This window comes from Hyla sarda, unplaced genomic scaffold (genome assembly GCF_029499605.1).
Source record: "Hyla sarda isolate aHylSar1 unplaced genomic scaffold, aHylSar1.hap1 scaffold_945, whole genome shotgun sequence".
In the NCBI taxonomy this organism is placed as follows: domain Eukaryota; kingdom Metazoa; phylum Chordata; class Amphibia; order Anura; family Hylidae; genus Hyla; species Hyla sarda.
In genome coordinates, this window is record NW_026610975.1 from 112,737 (window position 1) to 135,214 (window position 22,478).

The 22,478-nt window shown below is 45.7% G+C and overlaps 9 non-coding genes across 9 annotated transcripts; all 9 read right to left on the bottom strand.

Moving 5' to 3' along the window:
• Positions 1–1,368: 1,368 nt before the first annotated feature.
• On the bottom strand, positions 1,369–1,559 carry LOC130350433 (U2 spliceosomal RNA). Its single transcript, XR_008887534.1, has one exon. It is a non-coding gene; the product is annotated as a U2 spliceosomal RNA (small nuclear RNA).
• Positions 1,560–3,644: 2,085 nt separating this feature from the next.
• On the bottom strand, positions 3,645–3,836 carry LOC130350389 (U2 spliceosomal RNA). Its single transcript, XR_008887496.1, has one exon. It is a non-coding gene; the product is annotated as a U2 spliceosomal RNA (small nuclear RNA).
• Positions 3,837–7,477: 3,641 nt separating this feature from the next.
• LOC130350434 (U2 spliceosomal RNA) lies at positions 7,478–7,668 on the bottom strand. Its single transcript, XR_008887535.1, has one exon. It is a non-coding gene; the product is annotated as a U2 spliceosomal RNA (small nuclear RNA).
• Positions 7,669–9,756: 2,088 nt separating this feature from the next.
• On the bottom strand, positions 9,757–9,947 carry LOC130350435 (U2 spliceosomal RNA). The gene has a single exon (XR_008887536.1). It is a non-coding gene; the product is annotated as a U2 spliceosomal RNA (small nuclear RNA).
• A 2,091-nt stretch (positions 9,948–12,038) lies between these two features.
• LOC130350436 (U2 spliceosomal RNA) lies at positions 12,039–12,229 on the bottom strand. The gene has a single exon (XR_008887537.1). It is a non-coding gene; the product is annotated as a U2 spliceosomal RNA (small nuclear RNA).
• A 2,086-nt stretch (positions 12,230–14,315) lies between these two features.
• LOC130350437 (U2 spliceosomal RNA) lies at positions 14,316–14,506 on the bottom strand. The gene has a single exon (XR_008887538.1). It is a non-coding gene; the product is annotated as a U2 spliceosomal RNA (small nuclear RNA).
• Positions 14,507–16,593: 2,087 nt separating this feature from the next.
• LOC130350439 (U2 spliceosomal RNA) lies at positions 16,594–16,784 on the bottom strand. The gene has a single exon (XR_008887539.1). It is a non-coding gene; the product is annotated as a U2 spliceosomal RNA (small nuclear RNA).
• Positions 16,785–18,870: 2,086 nt separating this feature from the next.
• On the bottom strand, positions 18,871–19,061 carry LOC130350441 (U2 spliceosomal RNA). Its single transcript, XR_008887541.1, has one exon. It is a non-coding gene; the product is annotated as a U2 spliceosomal RNA (small nuclear RNA).
• A 2,081-nt stretch (positions 19,062–21,142) lies between these two features.
• Positions 21,143–21,333, bottom strand: LOC130350442 (U2 spliceosomal RNA). The gene has a single exon (XR_008887542.1). It is a non-coding gene; the product is annotated as a U2 spliceosomal RNA (small nuclear RNA).
• Between the last annotated feature and the right edge of the window lie 1,145 nt (positions 21,334–22,478).

The following is a 22,478-nucleotide window of genomic DNA, read 5'->3' on the forward strand; positions in this document are numbered from 1 at the left end:
TAGTCACATACACAGCAAAGGAGAGATGTTGTTTACACCTAGTGATGTCAGTGGTATTGAGTGACATCACAGCACAGTGCTAAGGCTCCTGGGCCTGGACACAGCAGCGGCTGCAATATCTCAACGGAGAATACGTTTATATATATGTGTGTGTGTGCGCGTATATATATATATATATATATATATATATATATATATATTTCTCCGCCGAAATCACTTTTAAACCCATTTCCACCTTTTTTTCCCTTCTCTTCCTCTTACTTTTTTTTCACGTTTTTTTACGTTTTTCTCCTTTTCGCCTCTTTTCTGGGCGTATTATTCTTCTTTTTCTTCTTTTTTTTCGTCTAATGCATACCCCATCAGTGCAGCAATGCTTATTCAATACCGCCAGCAGATGGAGACACTGGGGGATAATTTTCTAAGGATTTATACTGATTTTTCCTGTCTGAATTTGTCGCACAGAAAGTTGCAGGCCAAATATGTGTGACATTTCTGCGACTTTAGCTTCTAGAGCATTTTTACAACATTATACATAGGTGCTGAATACATAAAAAGCGACTGTTCAGCGACAGACAAGTCGCATCGGCTGAAAGTAGGCCAGAATGTCAGTCCATGTTGGAGCAGGTTTAGATACAGTCTAAAGCATAGATCTCAAAGTCTGTGCACAGAATTTAGCAAGGGCCTCGCACCTTCTGATGCATCAGGTAGGTGCACAATAGCATAGCCTAACCCTCTGTACTTTGGTCTATATTGATGCGGGACATAGACAGCCAGCTGATGACCAATCCATTAGTGCAATGGATGGCTGGAAGCATTTGTCTTTGCCTTTGCAATACCACAGAAGCAATGCATGGTCAATGTACAGCAATGACACACCTGTGTGAACAGCCAGGAGACCCCCCCCCCCCATGTTATGTTACATAGTTACATAGTTAGTACGGTCGAAAAAAGACATATGTCCATCAAGTTCAACCAGGGAATTAAGGGGTAGGGGTGTGGCGCGATATTGGGGAAGGGATGAGATTTTATATTTCTTCATAAGCATTAATCTTATTTTGTCAATTAGGAACATTCAGCACCCACCCGCTATCAAGGCAGCTGCCTATCATGTCATGCCCTACCTGCACAGGTGTGCTGGCTACTCAAATGATCCAATTAAGGAGGCCATTTAGTCAGCAGCAGCAGAAGTCCTGTGCCTGGACGCTCCAACAGCGGCCAGACACAAGCAGAAGCAGAAGCAGCAGCAGCACCACCTTTTGTTTTTTGGCTGCAGCAGCAGCAGCAGCAAGGCCCACAGGGCTGGCTAGCTGGCTAGCCAGCAAGCAGGTAGCAATGAAAGTAGGAATCTTTCTTTTTAACCCTGTAAGGGGGTGGTGCACTGTACCCGAAGATACTGCCATATCGGGTCAATGCATAGGGCGACGGAAGCAAGCTTCGAAATCGGCCCCCGTTCTCAAAAATCCATTTAATATATGGTCCCCAGATAGGGGACGTATCAGATATTAAACTGATAAGAACAGATACTACACTTGATCTTAGCCAAAAGGCCGAGAAGCGATAACCGTGAAAGGGGCGGGCCCAACAAGGTCCCCTTCATGGGCACTATCACTGCTTGCTGTCAGGGAGGCTGCCAGACAATTTTCCATGCACACTCTGGGCTGGGGGGCAGTCAACCACCAGTACACACAGCAGAACCTAAACCCATACCATTATTGCTAAGCAGCAAGACAGGGGCCCATTGCACTCCCACGGGGCCTTTTTAAATGCAATCCATAACCCGGATTTGCCAGGAACCCTTCTTACTCCTCCTACTTGCATGTGACACTGGGCTTAGGATCTGCATAGGAAACACACACACAAGCACACACCTACCTTTGTTGCCTGCAGATGCCTCCTTGGCTGTCCCCAAACGGTATCAAACCAACACCCACGGGAAGCTGTAAGCATAGAGGACATGCCTGCACCCCATTGGACTTACCTGTGTGGGTTAAACCCGGGTTATTTGACAACCTATGGCGGTGATGGTTCTGCTCAGGCAGAGCAGTGCTGATGCTCCTCATAAAGCTGTCGCTGCTGTGAAGGTTCTAGGTGACATCACAAATCCCTATGGTTACATACACAACAAAGCTGGGTTGTTGTTGTTTACACTCTGCAAGGCCTGTGGAAGTGAGTGACATCATAGCACTGTAGTTCTGAGGGTTCTAGATGGATGCAACAATCTCCTGTTGCTTCTATGAAGGCCATAATAGACGACATCACCAAACAGCTCCATAGTCACATACACAGCAAAGGAGAGATGTTGTTTACACCTAGTGATGTCAGTGGTATTGAGTGACATCACAGCACAGTGCTAAGGCTCCTGGGCCTGGACACAGCAGCGGCTGCAATATCTCAACGGAGAATACGTTTATATATATGTGTGTGTGTGCGCGTATATATATATATATATATATATATATATATATATATATATATATTTCTCCGCCGAAATCACTTTTAAACCCATTTCCACCTTTTTTTCCCTTCTCTTCCTCTTACTTTTTTTTCACGTTTTTTTACGTTTTTCTCCTTTTCGCCTCTTTTCTGGGCGTATTATTCTTCTTTTTCTTCTTTTTTTTCGTCTAATGCATACCCCATCAGTGCAGCAATGCTTATTCAATACCGCCAGCAGATGGAGACACTGGGGGATAATTTTCTAAGGATTTATACTGATTTTTCCTGTCTGAATTTGTCGCACAGAAAGTTGCAGGCCAAATATGTGTGACATTTCTGCGACTTTAGCTTCTAGAGCATTTTTACAACATTATACATAGGTGCTGAATACATAAAAAGCGACTGTTCAGCGACAGACAAGTCGCATCGGCTGAAAGTAGGCCAGAATGTCAGTCCATGTTGGAGCAGGTTTAGATACAGTCTAAAGCATAGATCTCAAAGTCTGTGCACAGAATTTAGCAAGGGCCTCGCACCTTCTGATGCATCAGGTAGGTGCACAATAGCATAGCCTAACCCTCTGTACTTTGGTCTATATTGATGCGGGACATAGACAGCCAGCTGATGACCAATCCATTAGTGCAATGGATGGCTGGAAGCATTTGTCTTTGCCTTTGCAATACCACAGAAGCAATGCATGGTCAATGTACAGCAATGACACACCTGTGTGAACAGCCAGGAGACCCCCCCCCCCATGTTATGTTACATAGTTACATAGTTAGTACGGTCGAAAAAAGACATATGTCCATCAAGTTCAACCAGGGAATTAAGGGGTAGGGGTGTGGCGCGATATTGGGGAAGGGATGAGATTTTATATTTCTTCATAAGCATTAATCTTATTTTGTCAATTAGGAACATTCAGCACCCACCCGCTATCAAGGCAGCTGCCTATCATGTCATGCCCTACCTGCACAGGTGTGCTGGCTACTCAAATGATCCAATTAAGGAGGCCATTTAGTCAGCAGCAGCAGAAGTCCTGTGCCTGGACGCTCCAACAGCGGCCAGACACAAGCAGAAGCAGAAGCAGCAGCAGCACCACCTTTTGTTTTTTGGCTGCAGCAGCAGCAGCAGCAAGGCCCACAGGGCTGGCTAGCTGGCTAGCCAGCAAGCAGGTAGCAATGAAAGTAGGAATCTTTCTTTTTAACCCTGTAAGGGGGTGGTGCACTGTACCCGAAGATACTGCCATATCGGGTCAATGCATAGGGCGACGGAAGCAAGCTTCGAAATCGGCCCCCGTTCTCAAAAATCCATTTAATATATGGTCCCCAGATAGGGGACGTATCAGATATTAAACTGATAAGAACAGATTTTTTTTTTTAAGTTGCCCTCAGAACTCACTCAGAGTTCCAAGATCTTATTTGAAACTCAATTATTGTGTTCATCCTTGGGTAACATAATTTAATTTCTTTTCTTAAACACCAAATGAAATAAAAAGAAACATTTTAAAATCAATACATAAAGAAAAAACTCATAAAATAACTAAACCATACCTTACTTTCTAATTAACAAATCTCCATTAGAAAGTCATTCCCTTCCTCCAAGCATACACCGTTAGGAAATCAATCAAACCTAGACTGATATTCCCTCTAGTCACATCACTCTTGGCTTGAGATGCCAACCAGGCTGGAATTTTATACGCTTCAATGAAACGATTCATATCCGCCTTAAAAGAAAAATAAACTTTGTCCCGCACCTCCTCCTCCCGTGACTTAAATCTTGCTTTTAGCTCAATCATTTCTTTATCAAATGTCCGTCTTTCTGTTTCTGACAGATTCTCCAATAAACTTCCAAGCACACCACCATATTGTGACGGCACAAACTCTTCCACCTCTTTCTTTTTCTTCTGTTCCGCTGCTCTTCTTATTGGAACCTGTTCTAGCTCAGGCTCTTTTGCTTCAACTACTTCCTCTCGGCTTCTTTTAACCGCCTCTTTTTTCCCAACCTTTTTCTTGGGACAAGAGCCAAGAAGATGGCCCTCATTCCCACACAGATGGCACTTCTTCTTCTTCTCACAATTCTCCGCCTCATGACCTTCTTCTTGGCACTTGAAGCACCACAGGAATGTACATACGTCCTTACTATGGCCATACTGCTTACACTTACGGCAAAACTCTTGCATGCCGGAGAAAAACAAGTCACCGTTTACCGTTCCAATTTTAAACCGCCCTGGCGGGACTATTAGCTTACCATCCACCGTTTCTTTAAATTTTACTTCAAACTTCCATTTGGTAGTCCATAATCCAAACTGGTTCAAAATCTTACCTTTGGGCAATACATTATCACAAAATCTTAACAGGAAAGTAACAATGTCTTCTTCTGGTGTATATGGGCTGTACATTCTTACAGTCACCAGTCTTTCTCTGCGAGGGAAGTGTGGAATTATCCCCACTCCTTCCAGGACCGAACTTCCTTTCCTTTGCTGAAAACGGCTCCAGAATACATCATAGTCCTCTTCTGACATAAGCACAACATCATAGTATCCACTCTTTGGAAATTCCAGCATGGAAAGAATTTGTTCCTTCCTGATCTCCAAGAGCTTGAACAAAACATCCTCGACCACGAATACCAGGCCTCTCTCCTTTTTCCGCACATCCTGCAAGGAAATCCGCACTCCATTCCGTAATCTTGCGAAGGATGGTACACCTTCAGAAGCAGATCCACGATCTTCAGCCATCTCCAAGGTATCCAGGCACCTCCCCCACGCAAGCAGGTAGGTGGGTGTGGATCGCCTCCCGTTGTCTGGGGACTAGGCCGGCTCCCTAATAGCAGCAGGGGGGTGAAGTCCCTCCGTTAAGAAGGACGATCCCCCCAGGCAAAGGAGCCGGGTACCCCAGACACCCTCTGGCCAGACCAAGTGAGCAGAACTACACTTGATCTTAGCCAAAAGGCCGAGAAGCGATAACCGTGAAAGGGGCGGGCCCAACAAGGTCCCCTTCATGGGCACTATCACTGCTTGCTGTCAGGGAGGCTGCCAGACAATTTTCCATGCACACTCTGGGCTGGGGGGCAGTCAACCACCAGTACACACAGCAGAACCTAAACCCATACCATTATTGCTAAGCAGCAAGACAGGGGCCCATTGCACTCCCACGGGGCCTTTTTAAATGCAATCCATAACCCGGATTTGCCAGGAACCCTTCTTACTCCTCCTACTTGCATGTGACACTGGGCTTAGGATCTGCATAGGAAACACACACACAAGCACACACCTACCTTTGTTGCCTGCAGATGCCTCCTTGGCTGTCCCCAAACGGTATCAAACCAACACCCACGGGAAGCTGTAAGCATAGAGGACATGCCTGCACCCCATTGGACTTACCTGTGTGGGTTAAACCCGGGTTATTTGACAACCTATGGCGGTGATGGTTCTGCTCAGGCAGAGCAGTGCTGATGCTCCTCATAAAGCTGTCGCTGCTGTGAAGGTTCTAGGTGACATCACAAATCCCTATGGTTACATACACAACAAAGCTGGGTTGTTGTTGTTTACACTCTGCAAGGCCTGTGGAAGTGAGTGACATCATAGCACTGTAGTTCTGAGGGTTCTAGATGGATGCAACAATCTCCTGTTGCTTCTATGAAGGCCATAATAGACGACATCACCAGACAGCTCCATAGTCACATACACAGCAAAGGAGAGATGTTGTTTACACCTAGTGATGTCAGTGGTATTGAGTGACATCACAGCACAGTGCTAAGGCTCCTGGGCCTGGACACAGCAGCGGCTGCAATATCTCAACGGAGAATACGTTTATATATATGTGTGTGTGTGCGCGTATATATATATATATATATATATATATATATATATATATATATATATTTCTCCGCCGAAATCACTTTTAAACCCATTTCCACCTTTTTTTCCCTTCTCTTCCTCTTACTTTTTTTTCACGTTTTTTTACGTTTTTCTCCTTTTCGCCTCTTTTCTGGGCGTATTATTCATCTTTTTCTTCTTTTTTTTCGTCTAATGCATACCCCATCAGTGCAGCAATGCTTATTCAATACCGCCAGCAGATGGAGACACTGGGGGATAATTTTCTAAGGATTTATACTGATTTTTCCTGTCTGAATTTGTCGCACAGAAAGTTGCAGGCCAAATATGTGTGACATTTCTGCGACTTTAGCTTCTAGAGCATTTTTACAACATTATACATAGGTGCTGAATACATAAAAAGCGACTGTTCAGCGACAGACAAGTCGCATCGGCTGAAAGTAGGCCAGAATGTCAGTCCATGTTGGAGCAGGTTTAGATACAGTCTAAAGCATAGATCTCAAAGTCTGTGCACAGAATTTAGCAAGGGCCTCGCACCTTCTGATGCATCAGGTAGGTGCACAATAGCATAGCCTAACCCTCTGTACTTTGGTCTATATTGATGCGGGACATAGACAGCCAGCTGATGACCAATCCATTAGTGCAATGGATGGCTGGAAGCATTTGTCTTTGCCTTTGCAATACCACAGAAGCAATGCATGGTCAATGTACAGCAATGACACACCTGTGTGAACAGCCAGGAGACCCCCCCCCCCATGTTATGTTACATAGTTACATAGTTAGTACGGTCGAAAAAAGACATATGTCCATCAAGTTCAACCAGGGAATTAAGGGGTAGGGGTGTGGCGCGATATTGGGGAAGGGATGAGATTTTATATTTCTTCATAAGCATTAATCTTATTTTGTCAATTAGGAACATTCAGCACCCACCCGCTATCAAGGCAGCTGCCTATCATGTCATGCCCTACCTGCACAGGTGTGCTGGCTACTCAAATGATCCAATTAAGGAGGCCATTTAGTCAGCAGCAGCAGAAGTCCTGTGCCTGGACGCTCCAACAGCGGCCAGACACAAGCAGAAGCAGAAGCAGCAGCAGCACCACCTTTTGTTTTTTGGCTGCAGCAGCAGCAGCAGCAAGGCCCACAGGGCTGGCTAGCTGGCTAGCCAGCAAGCAGGTAGCAATGAAAGTAGGAATCTTTCTTTTTAACCCTGTAAGGGGGTGGTGCACTGTACCCGAAGATACTGCCATATCGGGTCAATGCATAGGGCGACGGAAGCAAGCTTCGAAATCGGCCCCCGTTCTCAAAAATCCATTTAATATATGGTCCCCAGATAGGGGACGTATCAGATATTAAACTGATAAGAACAGATACTACACTTGATCTTAGCCAAAAGGCCGAGAAGCGATAACCGTGAAAGGGGCGGGCCCAACAAGGTCCCCTTCATGGGCACTATCACTGCTTGCTGTCAGGGAGGCTGCCAGACAATTTTCCATGCACACTCTGGGCTGGGGGGCAGTCAACCACCAGTACACACAGCAGAACCTAAACCCATACCATTATTGCTAAGCAGCAAGACAGGGGCCCATTGCACTCCCACGGGGCCTTTTTAAATGCAATCCATAACCCGGATTTGCCAGGAACCCTTCTTACTCCTCCTACTTGCATGTGACACTGGGCTTAGGATCTGCATAGGAAACACACACACAAGCACACACCTACCTTTGTTGCCTGCAGATGCCTCCTTGGCTGTCCCCAAACGGTATCAAACCAACACCCACGGGAAGCTGTAAGCATAGAGGACATGCCTGCACCCCATTGGACTTACCTGTGTGGGTTAAACCCGGGTTATTTGACAACCTATGGCGGTGATGGTTCTGCTCAGGCAGAGCAGTGCTGATGCTCCTCATAAAGCTGTCGCTGCTGTGAAGGTTCTAGGTGACATCACAAATCCCTATGGTTACATACACAACAAAGCTGGGTTGTTGTTGTTTACACTCTGCAAGGCCTGTGGAAGTGAGTGACATCATAGCACTGTAGTTCTGAGGGTTCTAGATGGATGCAACAATCTCCTGTTGCTTCTATGAAGGCCATAATAGACGACATCACCAAACAGCTCCATAGTCACATACACAGCAAAGGAGAGATGTTGTTTACACCTAGTGATGTCAGTGGTATTGAGTGACATCACAGCACAGTGCTAAGGCTCCTGGGCCTGGACACAGCAGCGGCTGCAATATCTCAACGGAGAATACGTTTATATATATGTGTGTGTGTGCGCGTATATATATATATATATATATATATATATATATATATATATATATATTTCTCCGCCGAAATCACTTTTAAACCCATTTCCACCTTTTTTTCCCTTCTCTTCCTCTTACTTTTTTTTCACGTTTTTTTACGTTTTTCTCCTTTTCGCCTCTTTTCTGGGCGTATTATTCTTCTTTTTCTTCTTTTTTTTCGTCTAATGCATACCCCATCAGTGCAGCAATGCTTATTCAATACCGCCAGCAGATGGAGACACTGGGGGATAATTTTCTAAGGATTTATACTGATTTTTCCTGTCTGAATTTGTCGCACAGAAAGTTGCAGGCCAAATATGTGTGACATTTCTGCGACTTTAGCTTCTAGAGCATTTTTACAACATTATACATAGGTGCTGAATACATAAAAAGCGACTGTTCAGCGACAGACAAGTCGCATCGGCTGAAAGTAGGCCAGAATGTCAGTCCATGTTGGAGCAGGTTTAGATACAGTCTAAAGCATAGATCTCAAAGTCTGTGCACAGAATTTAGCAAGGGCCTCGCACCTTCTGATGCATCAGGTAGGTGCACAATAGCATAGCCTAACCCTCTGTACTTTGGTCTATATTGATGCGGGACATAGACAGCCAGCTGATGACCAATCCATTAGTGCAATGGATGGCTGGAAGCATTTGTCTTTGCCTTTGCAATACCACAGAAGCAATGCATGGTCAATGTACAGCAATGACACACCTGTGTGAACAGCCAGGAGACCCCCCCCCCCCATGTTATGTTACATAGTTACATAGTTAGTACGGTCGAAAAAAGACATATGTCCATCAAGTTCAACCAGGGAATTAAGGGGTAGGGGTGTGGCGCGATATTGGGGAAGGGATGAGATTTTATATTTCTTCATAAGCATTAATCTTATTTTGTCAATTAGGAACATTCAGCACCCACCCGCTATCAAGGCAGCTGCCTATCATGTCATGCCCTACCTGCACAGGTGTGCTGGCTACTCAAATGATCCAATTAAGGAGGCCATTTAGTCAGCAGCAGCAGAAGTCCTGTGCCTGGACGCTCCAACAGCGGCCAGACACAAGCAGAAGCAGAAGCAGCAGCAGCACCACCTTTTGTTTTTTGGCTGCAGCAGCAGCAGCAGCAAGGCCCACAGGGCTGGCTAGCTGGCTAGCCAGCAAGCAGGTAGCAATGAAAGTAGGAATCTTTCTTTTTAACCCTGTAAGGGGGTGGTGCACTGTACCCGAAGATACTGCCATATCGGGTCAATGCATAGGGCGACGGAAGCAAGCTTCGAAATCGGCCCCCGTTCTCAAAAATCCATTTAATATATGGTCCCCAGATAGGGGACGTATCAGATATTAAACTGATAAGAACAGATACTACACTTGATCTTAGCCAAAAGGCCGAGAAGCGATAACCGTGAAAGGGGCGGGCCCAACAAGGTCCCCTTCATGGGCACTATCACTGCTTGCTGTCAGGGAGGCTGCCAGACAATTTTCCATGCACACTCTGGGCTGGGGGGCAGTCAACCACCAGTACACACAGCAGAACCTAAACCCATACCATTATTGCTAAGCAGCAAGACAGGGGCCCATTGCACTCCCACGGGGCCTTTTTAAATGCAATCCATAACCCGGATTTGCCAGGAACCCTTCTTACTCCTCCTACTTGCATGTGACACTGGGCTTAGGATCTGCATAGGAAACACACACACAAGCACACACCTACCTTTGTTGCCTGCAGATGCCTCCTTGGCTGTCCCCAAACGGTATCAAACCAACACCCACGGGAAGCTGTAAGCATAGAGGACATGCCTGCACCCCATTGGACTTACCTGTGTGGGTTAAACCCGGGTTATTTGACAACCTATGGCGGTGATGGTTCTGCTCAGGCAGAGCAGTGCTGATGCTCCTCATAAAGCTGTCGCTGCTGTGAAGGTTCTAGGTGACATCACAAATCCCTATGGTTACATACACAACAAAGCTGGGTTGTTGTTGTTTACACTCTGCAAGGCCTGTGGAAGTGAGTGACATCATAGCACTGTAGTTCTGAGGGTTCTAGATGGATGCAACAATCTCCTGTTGCTTCTATGAAGGCCATAATAGACGACATCACCAAACAGCTCCATAGTCACATACACAGCAAAGGAGAGATGTTGTTTACACCTAGTGATGTCAGTGGTATTGAGTGACATCACAGCACAGTGCTAAGGCTCCTGGGCCTGGACACAGCAGCGGCTGCAATATCTCAACGGAGAATACGTTTATATATATGTGTGTGTGTGCGCGTATATATATATATATATATATATATATATATATATATATATATATATATATTTCTCCGCCGAAATCACTTTTAAACCCATTTCCACCTTTTTTTCCCTTCTCTTCCTCTTACTTTTTTTTCACGTTTTTTTACGTTTTTCTCCTTTTCGCCTCTTTTCTGGGCGTATTATTCTTCTTTTTCTTCTTTTTTTTCGTCTAATGCATACCCCATCAGTGCAGCAATGCTTATTCAATACCGCCAGCAGATGGAGACACTGGGGGATAATTTTCTAAGGATTTATACTGATTTTTCCTGTCTGAATTTGTCGCACAGAAAGTTGCAGGCCAAATATGTGTGACATTTCTGCGACTTTAGCTTCTAGAGCATTTTTACAACATTATACATAGGTGCTGAATACATAAAAAGCGACTGTTCAGCGACAGACAAGTCGCATCGGCTGAAAGTAGGCCAGAATGTCAGTCCATGTTGGAGCAGGTTTAGATACAGTCTAAAGCATAGATCTCAAAGTCTGTGCACAGAATTTAGCAAGGGCCTCGCACCTTCTGATGCATCAGGTAGGTGCACAATAGCATAGCCTAACCCTCTGTACTTTGGTCTATATTGATGCGGGACATAGACAGCCAGCTGATGACCAATCCATTAGTGCAATGGATGGCTGGAAGCATTTGTCTTTGCCTTTGCAATACCACAGAAGCAATGCATGGTCAATGTACAGCAATGACACACCTGTGTGAACAGCCAGGAGACCCCCCCCCCCATGTTATGTTACATAGTTACATAGTTAGTACGGTCGAAAAAAGACATATGTCCATCAAGTTCAACCAGGGAATTAAGGGGTAGGGGTGTGGCGCGATATTGGGGAAGGGATGAGATTTTATATTTCTTCATAAGCATTAATCTTATTTTGTCAATTAGGAACATTCAGCACCCACCCGCTATCAAGGCAGCTGCCTATCATGTCATGCCCTACCTGCACAGGTGTGCTGGCTACTCAAATGATCCAATTAAGGAGGCCATTTAGTCAGCAGCAGCAGAAGTCCTGTGCCTGGACGCTCCAACAGCGGCCAGACACAAGCAGAAGCAGAAGCAGCAGCAGCACCACCTTTTGTTTTTTGGCTGCAGCAGCAGCAGCAGCAAGGCCCACAGGGCTGGCTAGCTGGCTAGCCAGCAAGCAGGTAGCAATGAAAGTAGGAATCTTTCTTTTTAACCCTGTAAGGGGGTGGTGCACTGTACCCGAAGATACTGCCATATCGGGTCAATGCATAGGGCGACGGAAGCAAGCTTCGAAATCGGCCCCCGTTCTCAAAAATCCATTTAATATATGGTCCCCAGATAGGGGACGTATCAGATATTAAACTGATAAGAACAGATACTACACTTGATCTTAGCCAAAAGGCCGAGAAGCGATAACCGTGAAAGGGGCGGGCCCAACAAGGTCCCCTTCATGGGCACTATCACTGCTTGCTGTCAGGGAGGCTGCCAGACAATTTTCCATGCACACTCTGGGCTGGGGGGCAGTCAACCACCAGTACACACAGCAGAACCTAAACCCATACCATTATTGCTAAGCAGCAAGACAGGGGCCCATTGCACTCCCACGGGGCCTTTTTAAATGCAATCCATAACCCGGATTTGCCAGGAACCCTTCTTACTCCTCCTACTTGCATGTGACACTGGGCTTAGGATCTGCATAGGAAACACACACACAAGCACACACCTACCTTTGTTGCCTGCAGATGCCTCCTTGGCTGTCCCCAAACGGTATCAAACCAACACCCACGGGAAGCTGTAAGCATAGAGGACATGCCTGCACCCCATTGGACTTACCTGTGTGGGTTAAACCCGGGTTATTTGACAACCTATGGCGGTGATGGTTCTGCTCAGGCAGAGCAGTGCTGATGCTCCTCATAAAGCTGTCGCTGCTGTGAAGGTTCTAGGTGACATCACAAATCCCTATGGTTACATACACAACAAAGCTGGGTTGTTGTTGTTTACACTCTGCAAGGCCTGTGGAAGTGAGTGACATCATAGCACTGTAGTTCTGAGGGTTCTAGATGGATGCAACAATCTCCTGTTGCTTCTATGAAGGCCATAATAGACGACATCACCAAACAGCTCCATAGTCACATACACAGCAAAGGAGAGATGTTGTTTACACCTAGTGATGTCAGTGGTATTGAGTGACATCACAGCACAGTGCTAAGGCTCCTGGGCCTGGACACAGCAGCGGCTGCAATATCTCAACGGAGAATACGTTTATATATATGTGTGTGTGTGCGCGTATATATATATATATATATATATATATATATATATATATATATATTTCTCCGCCGAAATCACTTTTAAACCCATTTCCACCTTTTTTTCCCTTCTCTTCCTCTTACTTTTTTTTCACGTTTTTTTACGTTTTTCTCCTTTTCGCCTCTTTTCTGGGCGTATTATTCTTCTTTTTCTTCTTTTTTTTCGTCTAATGCATACCCCATCAGTGCAGCAATGCTTATTCAATACCGCCAGCAGATGGAGACACTGGGGGATAATTTTCTAAGGATTTATACTGATTTTTCCTGTCTGAATTTGTCGCACAGAAAGTTGCAGGCCAAATATGTGTGACATTTCTGCGACTTTAGCTTCTAGAGCATTTTTACAACATTATACATAGGTGCTGAATACATAAAAAGCGACTGTTCAGCGACAGACAAGTCGCATCGGCTGAAAGTAGGCCAGAATGTCAGTCCATGTTGGAGCAGGTTTAGATACAGTCTAAAGCATAGATCTCAAAGTCTGTGCACAGAATTTAGCAAGGGCCTCGCACCTTCTGATGCATCAGGTAGGTGCACAATAGCATAGCCTAACCCTCTGTACTTTGGTCTATATTGATGCGGGACATAGACAGCCAGCTGATGACCAATCCATTAGTGCAATGGATGGCTGGAAGCATTTGTCTTTGCCTTTGCAATACCACAGAAGCAATGCATGGTCAATGTACAGCAATGACACACCTGTGTGAACAGCCAGGAGACCCCCCCCCCCCATGTTATGTTACATAGTTACATAGTTAGTACGGTCGAAAAAAGACATATGTCCATCAAGTTCAACCAGGGAATTAAGGGGTAGGGGTGTGGCGCGATATTGGGGAAGGGATGAGATTTTATATTTCTTCATAAGCATTAATCTTATTTTGTCAATTAGGAACATTCAGCACCCACCCGCTATCAAGGCAGCTGCCTATCATGTCATGCCCTACCTGCACAGGTGTGCTGGCTACTCAAATGATCCAATTAAGGAGGCCATTTAGTCAGCAGCAGCAGAAGTCCTGTGCCTGGACGCTCCAACAGCGGCCAGACACAAGCAGAAGCAGAAGCAGCAGCAGCACCACCTTTTGTTTTTTGGCTGCAGCAGCAGCAGCAGCAAGGCCCACAGGGCTGGCTAGCTGGCTAGCCAGCAAGCAGGTAGCAATGAAAGTAGGAATCTTTCTTTTTAACCCTGTAAGGGGGTGGTGCACTGTACCCGAAGATACTGCCATATCGGGTCAATGCATAGGGCGACGGAAGCAAGCTTCGAAATCGGCCCCCGTTCTCAAAAATCCATTTAATATATGGTCCCCAGATAGGGGACGTATCAGATATTAAACTGATAAGAACAGATACTACACTTGATCTTAGCCAAAAGGCCGAGAAGCGATAACCGTGAAAGGGGCGGGCCCAACAAGGTCCCCTTCATGGGCACTATCACTGCTTGCTGTCAGGGAGGCTGCCAGACAATTTTCCATGCACACTCTGGGCTGGGGGGCAGTCAACCACCAGTACACACAGCAGAACCTAAACCCATACCATTATTGCTAAGCAGCAAGACAGGGGCCCATTGCACTCCCACGGGGCCTTTTTAAATGCAATCCATAACCCGGATTTGCCAGGAACCCTTCTTACTCCTCCTACTTGCATGTGACACTGGGCTTAGGATCTGCATAGGAAACACACACACAAGCACACACCTACCTTTGTTGCCTGCAGATGCCTCCTTGGCTGTCCCCAAACGGTATCAAACCAACACCCACGGGAAGCTGTAAGCAATAGAGGACATGCCTGCACCCCATTGGACTTACCTGTGTGGGTTAAACCCGGGTTATTTGACAACCTATGGCGGTGATGGTTCTGCTCAGGCAGAGCAGTGCTGATGCTCCTCATAAAGCTGTCGCTGCTGTGAAGGTTCTAGGTGACATCACAAATCCCTATGGTTACATACACAACAAAGCTGGGTTGTTGTTGTTTACACTCTGCAAGGCCTGTGGAAGTGAGTGACATCATAGCACTGTAGTTCTGAGGGTTCTAGATGGATGCAACAATCTCCTGTTGCTTCTATGAAGGCCATAATAGACGACATCACCAAACAGCTCCATAGTCACATACACAGCAAAGGAGAGATGTTGTTTACACCTAGTGATGTCAGTGGTATTGAGTGACATCACAGCACAGTGCTAAGGCTCCTGGGCCTGGACACAGCAGCGGCTGCAATATCTCAACGGAGAATACGTTTATATATATGTGTGTGTGTGCGCGTATATATATATATATATATATATATATATATATATATATATATATTTCTCCGCCGAAATCACTTTTAAACCCATTTCCACCTTTTTTTCCCTTCTCTTCCTCTTACTTTTTTTTCACGTTTTTTTACGTTTTTCTCCTTTTCGCCTCTTTTCTGGGCGTATTATTCTTCTTTTTCTTCTTTTTTTTCGTCTAATGCATACCCCATCAGTGCAGCAATGCTTATTCAATACCGCCAGCAGATGGAGACACTGGGGGATAATTTTCTAAGGATTTATACTGATTTTTCCTGTCTGAATTTGTCGCACAGAAAGTTGCAGGCCAAATATGTGTGACATTTCTGCGACTTTAGCTTCTAGAGCATTTTTACAACATTATACATAGGTGCTGAATACATAAAAAGCGACTGTTCAGCGACAGACAAGTCGCATCGGCTGAAAGTAGGCCAGAATGTCAGTCCATGTTGGAGCAGGTTTAGATACAGTCTAAAGCATAGATCTCAAAGTCTGTGCACAGAATTTAGCAAGGGCCTCGCACCTTCTGATGCATCAGGTAGGTGCACAATAGCATAGCCTAACCCTCTGTACTTTGGTCTATATTGATGCGGGACATAGACAGCCAGCTGATGACCAATCCATTAGTGCAATGGATGGCTGGAAGCATTTGTCTTTGCCTTTGCAATACCACAGAAGCAATGCATGGTCAATGTACAGCAATGACACACCTGTGTGAACAGCCAGGAGACCCCCCCCCCCCATGTTATGTTACATAGTTACATAGTTAGTACGGTCGAAAAAAGACATATGTCCATCAAGTTCAACCAGGGAATTAAGGGGTAGGGGTGTGGCGCGATATTGGGGAAGGGATGAGATTTTATATTTCTTCATAAGCATTAATCTTATTTTGTCAATTAGGAACATTCAGCACCCACCCGCTATCAAGGCAGCTGCCTATCATGTCATGCCCTACCTGCACAGGTGTGCTGGCTACTCAAATGATCCAATTAAGGAGGCCATTTAGTCAGCAGCAGCAGAAGTCCTGTGCCTGGACGCTCCAACAGCGGCCAGACACAAGCAGAAGCAGAAGCAGCAGCAGCACCACCTTTTGTTTTTTGGCTGCAGCAGCAGCAGCAGCAAGGCCCACAGGGCTGGCTAGCTGGCTAGCCAGCAAGCAGGTAGCAATGAAAGTAGGAATCTTTCTTTTTAACCCTGTAAGGGGGTGGTGCACTGTACCCGAAGATACTGCCATATCGGGTCAATGCATAGGGCGACGGAAGCAAGCTTCGAAATCGGCCCCCGTTCTCAAAAATCCATTTAATATATGGTCCCCAGATAGGGGACGTATCAGATATTAAACTGATAAGAACAGATACTACACTTGATCTTAGCCAAAAGGCCGAGAAGCGATAACCGTGAAAGGGGCGGGCCCAACAAGGTCCCCTTCATGGGCACTATCACTGCTTGCTGTCAGGGAGGCTGCCAGACAATTTTCCATGCACACTCTGGGCTGGGGGGCAGTCAACCACCAGTACACACAGCAGAACCTAAACCCATACCATTATTGCTAAGCAGCAAGACAGGGGCCCATTGCACTCCCACGGGGCCTTTTTAAATGCAATCCATAACCCGGATTTGCCAGGAACCCTTCTTACTCCTCCTACTTGCATGTGACACTGGGCTTAGGATCTGCATAGGAAACACACACACAAGCACACACCTACCTTTGTTGCCTGCAGATGCCTCCTTGGCTGTCCCCAAACGGTATCAAACCAACACCCACGGGAAGCTGTAAGCATAGAGGACATGCCTGCACCCCATTGGACTTACCTGTGTGGGTTAAACCCGGGTTATTTGACAACCTATGGCGGTGATGGTTCTGCTCAGGCAGAGCAGTGCTGATGCTCCTCATAAAGCTGTCGCTGCTGTGAAGGTTCTAGGTGACATCACAAATCCCTATGGTTACATACACAACAAAGCTGGGTTGTTGTTGTTTACACTCTGCAAGGCCTGTGGAAGTGAGTGACATCATAGCACTGTAGTTCTGAGGGTTCTAGATGGATGCAACAATCTCCTGTTGCTTCTATGAAGGCCATAATAGACGACATCACCAAACAGCTCCATAGTCACATACACAGCAAAGGAGAGATGTTGTTTACACCTAGTGATGTCAGTGGTATTGAGTGACATCACAGCACAGTGCTAAGGCTCCTGGGCCTGGACACAGCAGCGGCTGCAATATCTCAACGGAGAATACGTTTATATATATGTGTGTGTGTGCGCGTATATATATATATATATATATATATATATATATATATATATATATTTCTCCGCCGAAATCACTTTTAAACCCATTTCCACCTTTTTTTCCCTTCTCTTCCTCTTACTTTTTTTTCACGTTTTTTTACGTTTTTCTCCTTTTCGCCTCTTTTCTGGGCGTATTATTCTTCTTTTTCTTCTTTTTTTTCGTCTAATGCATACCCCATCAGTGCAGCAATGCTTATTCAATACCGCCAGCAGATGGAGACACTGGGGGATAATTTTCTAAGGATTTATACTGATTTTTCCTGTCTGAATTTGTCGCACAGAAAGTTGCAGGCCAAATATGTGTGACATTTCTGCGACTTTAGCTTCTAGAGCATTTTTACAACATTATACATAGGTGCTGAATACATAAAAAGCGACTGTTCAGCGACAGACAAGTCGCATCGGCTGAAAGTAGGCCAGAATGTCAGTCCATGTTGGAGCAGGTTTAGATACAGTCTAAAGCATAGATCTCAAAGTCTGTGCACAGAATTTAGCAAGGGCCTCGCACCTTCTGATGCATCAGGTAGGTGCACAATAGCATAGCCTAACCCTCTGTACTTTGGTCTATATTGATGCGGGACATAGACAGCCAGCTGATGACCAATCCATTAGTGCAATGGATGGCTGGAAGCATTTGTCTTTGCCTTTGCAATACCACAGAAGCAATGCATGGTCAATGTACAGCAATGACACACCTGTGTGAACAGCCAGGAGACCCCCCCCCCCCATGTTATGTTACATAGTTACATAGTTAGTACGGTCGAAAAAAGACATATGTCCATCAAGTTCAACCAGGGAATTAAGGGGTAGGGGTGTGGCGCGATATTGGGGAAGGGATGAGATTTTATATTTCTTCATAAGCATTAATCTTATTTTGTCAATTAGGAACATTCAGCACCCACCCGCTATCAAGGCAGCTGCCTATCATGTCATGCCCTACCTGCACAGGTGTGCTGGCTACTCAAATGATCCAATTAAGGAGGCCATTTAGTCAGCAGCAGCAGAAGTCCTGTGCCTGGACGCTCCAACAGCGGCCAGACACAAGCAGAAGCAGAAGCAGCAGCAGCACCACCTTTTGTTTTTTGGCTGCAGCAGCAGCAGCAGCAAGGCCCACAGGGCTGGCTAGCTGGCTAGCCAGCAAGCAGGTAGCAATGAAAGTAGGAATCTTTCTTTTTAACCCTGTAAGGGGGTGGTGCACTGTACCCGAAGATACTGCCATATCGGGTCAATGCATAGGGCGACGGAAGCAAGCTTCGAAATCGGCCCCCGTTCTCAAAAATCCATTTAATATATGGTCCCCAGATAGGGGACGTATCAGATATTAAACTGATAAGAACAGATACTACACTTGATCTTAGCCAAAAGGCCGAGAAGCGATAACCGTGAAAGGGGCGGGCCCAACAAGGTCCCCTTCATGGGCACTATCACTGCTTGCTGTCAGGGAGGCTGCCAGACAATTTTCCATGCACACTCTGGGCTGGGGGGCAGTCAACCACCAGTACACACAGCAGAACCTAAACCCATACCATTATTGCTAAGCAGCAAGACAGGGGCCCATTGCACTCCCACGGGGCCTTTTTAAATGCAATCCATAACCCGGATTTGCCAGGAACCCTTCTTACTCCTCCTACTTGCATGTGACACTGGGCTTAGGATCTGCATAGGAAACACACACACAAGCACACACCTACCTTTGTTGCCTGCAGATGCCTCCTTGGCTGTCCCCAAACGGTATCAAACCAACACCCACGGGAAGCTGTAAGCATAGAGGACATGCCTGCACCCCATTGGACTTACCTGTGTGGGTTAAACCCGGGTTATTTGACAACCTATGGCGGTGATGGTTCTGCTCAGGCAGAGCAGTGCTGATGCTCCTCATAAAGCTGTCGCTGCTGTGAAGGTTCTAGGTGACATCACAAATCCCTATGGTTACATACACAACAAAGCTGGGTTGTTGTTGTTTACACTCTGCAAGGCCTGTGGAAGTGAGTGACATCATAGCACTGTAGTTCTGAGGGTTCTAGATGGATGCAACAATCTCCTGTTGCTTCTATGAAGGCCATAATAGACGACATCACCAGACAGCTCCATAGTCACATACACAGCAAAGGAGAGATGTTGTTTACACCTAGTGATGTCAGTGGTATTGAGTGACATCACAGCACAGTGCTAAGGCTCCTGGGCCTGGACACAGCAGCGGCTGCAATATCTCAACGGAGAATACGTTTATATATATGTGTGTGTGTGCGCGTATATATATATATATATATATATATATATATATATATATATTTCTCCGCCGAAATCACTTTTAAACCCATTTCCACCTTTTTTTCCCTTCTCTTCCTCTTACTTTTTTTTCACGTTTTTTTACGTTTTTCTCCTTTTCGCCTCTTTTCTGGGCGTATTATTCATCTTTTTCTTCTTTTTTTTCGTCTAATGCATACCCCATCAGTGCAGCAATGCTTATTCAATACCGCCAGCAGATGGAGACACTGGGGGATAATTTTCTAAGGATTTATACTGATTTTTCCTGTCTGAATTTGTCGCACAGAAAGTTGCAGGCCAAATATGTGCGACATTTCTGCGACTTTAGCTTCTAGAGCATTTTTACAACATTATACATAGGTGCTGAATACATAAAAAGCGACTGTTCAGCGACAGACAAGTCGCATCGGCTGAAAGTAGGCCAGAATGTCAGTCCATGTTGGAGCAGGTTTAGATACAGTCTAAAGCATAGATCTCAAAGTCTGTGCACAGAATTTAGCAAGGGCCTCGCACCTTCTGATGCATCAGGTAGGTGCACAATAGCATAGCCTAACCCTCTGTACTTTGGTCTATATTGATGCGGGACATAGACAGCCAGCTGATGACCAATCCATTAGTGCAATGGATGGCTGGAAGCATTTGTCTTTGCCTTTGCAATACCACAGAAGCAATGCATGGTCAATGTACAGCAATGACACACCTGTGTGAACAGCCAGGAGACCCCCCCCCCCATGTTATGTTACATAGTTACATAGTTAGTACGGTCGAAAAAAGACATATGTCCATCAAGTTCAACCAGGGAATTAAGGGGTAGGGGTGTGGCGCGATATTGGGGAAGGGATGAGATTTTATATTTCTTCATAAGCATTAATCTTATTTTGTCAATTAGGAACATTCAGCACCCACCCGCTATCAAGGCAGCTGCCTATCATGTCATGCCCTACCTGCACAGGTGTGCTGGCTACTCAAATGATCCAATTAAGGAGGCCATTTAGTCAGCAGCAGCAGAAGTCCTGTGCCTGGACGCTCCAACAGCGGCCAGACACAAGCAGAAGCAGAAGCAGCAGCAGCACCACCTTTTGTTTTTTGGCTGCAGCAGCAGCAGCAGCAAGGCCCACAGGGCTGGCTAGCTGGCTAGCCAGCAAGCAGGTAGCAATGAAAGTAGGAATCTTTCTTTTTAACCCTGTAAGGGGGTGGTGCACTGTACCCGAAGATACTGCCATATCGGGTCAATGCATAGGGCGACGGAAGCAAGCTTCGAAATCGGCCCCCGTTCTCAAAAATCCATTTAATATATGGTCCCCAGATAGGGGACGTATCAGATATTAAACTGATAAGAACAGATACTACACTTGATCTTAGCCAAAAGGCCGAGAAGCGATAACCGTGAAAGGGGCGGGCCCAACAAGGTCCCCTTCATGGGCACTATCACTGCTTGCTGTCAGGGAGGCTGCCAGACAATTTTCCATGCACACTCTGGGCTGGGGGGCAGTCAACCACCAGTACACACAGCAGAACCTAAACCCATACCATTATTGCTAAGCAGCAAGACAGGGGCCCATTGCACTCCCACGGGGCCTTTTTAAATGCAATCCATAACCCGGATTTGCCAGGAACCCTTCTTACTCCTCCTACTTGCATGTGACACTGGGCTTAGGATCTGCATAGGAAACACACACACAAGCACACACCTACCTTTGTTGCCTGCAGATGCCTCCTTGGCTGTCCCCAAACGGTATCAAACCAACACCCACGGGAAGCTGTAAGCATAGAGGACATGCCTGCACCCCATTGGACTTACCTGTGTGGGTTAAACCCGGGTTATTTGACAACCTATGGCGGTGATGGTTCTGCTCAGGCAGAGCAGTGCTGATGCTCCTCATAAAGCTGTCGCTGCTGTGAAGGTTCTAGGTGACATCACAAATCCCTATGGTTACATACACAACAAAGCTGGGTTGTTGTTGTTTACACTCTGCAAGGCCTGTGGAAGTGAGTGACATCATAGCACTGTAGTTCTGAGGGTTCTAGATGGATGCAACAATCTCCTGTTGCTTCTATGAAGGCCATAATAGACGACATCACCAAACAGCTCCATAGTCACATACACAGCAAAGGAGAGATGTTGTTTACACCTAGTGATGTCAGTGGTATTGAGTGACATCACAGCACAGTGCTAAGGCTCCTGGGCCTGGACACAGCAGCGGCTGCAATATCTCAACGGAGAATACGTTTATATATATGTGTGTGTGTGCGCGTATATATATATATATATATATATATATATATATATATATATTTCTCCGCCGAAATCACTTTTAAACCCATTTCCACCTTTTTTTCCCTTCTCTTCCTCTTACTTTTTTTTCACGTTTTTTTACGTTTTTCTCCTTTTCGCCTCTTTTCTGGGCGTATTATTCTTCTTTTTCTTCTTTTTTTTCGTCTAATGCATACCCCATCAGTGCAGCAATGCTTATTCAATACCGCCAGCAGATGGAGACACTGGGGGATAATTTTCTAAGGATTTATA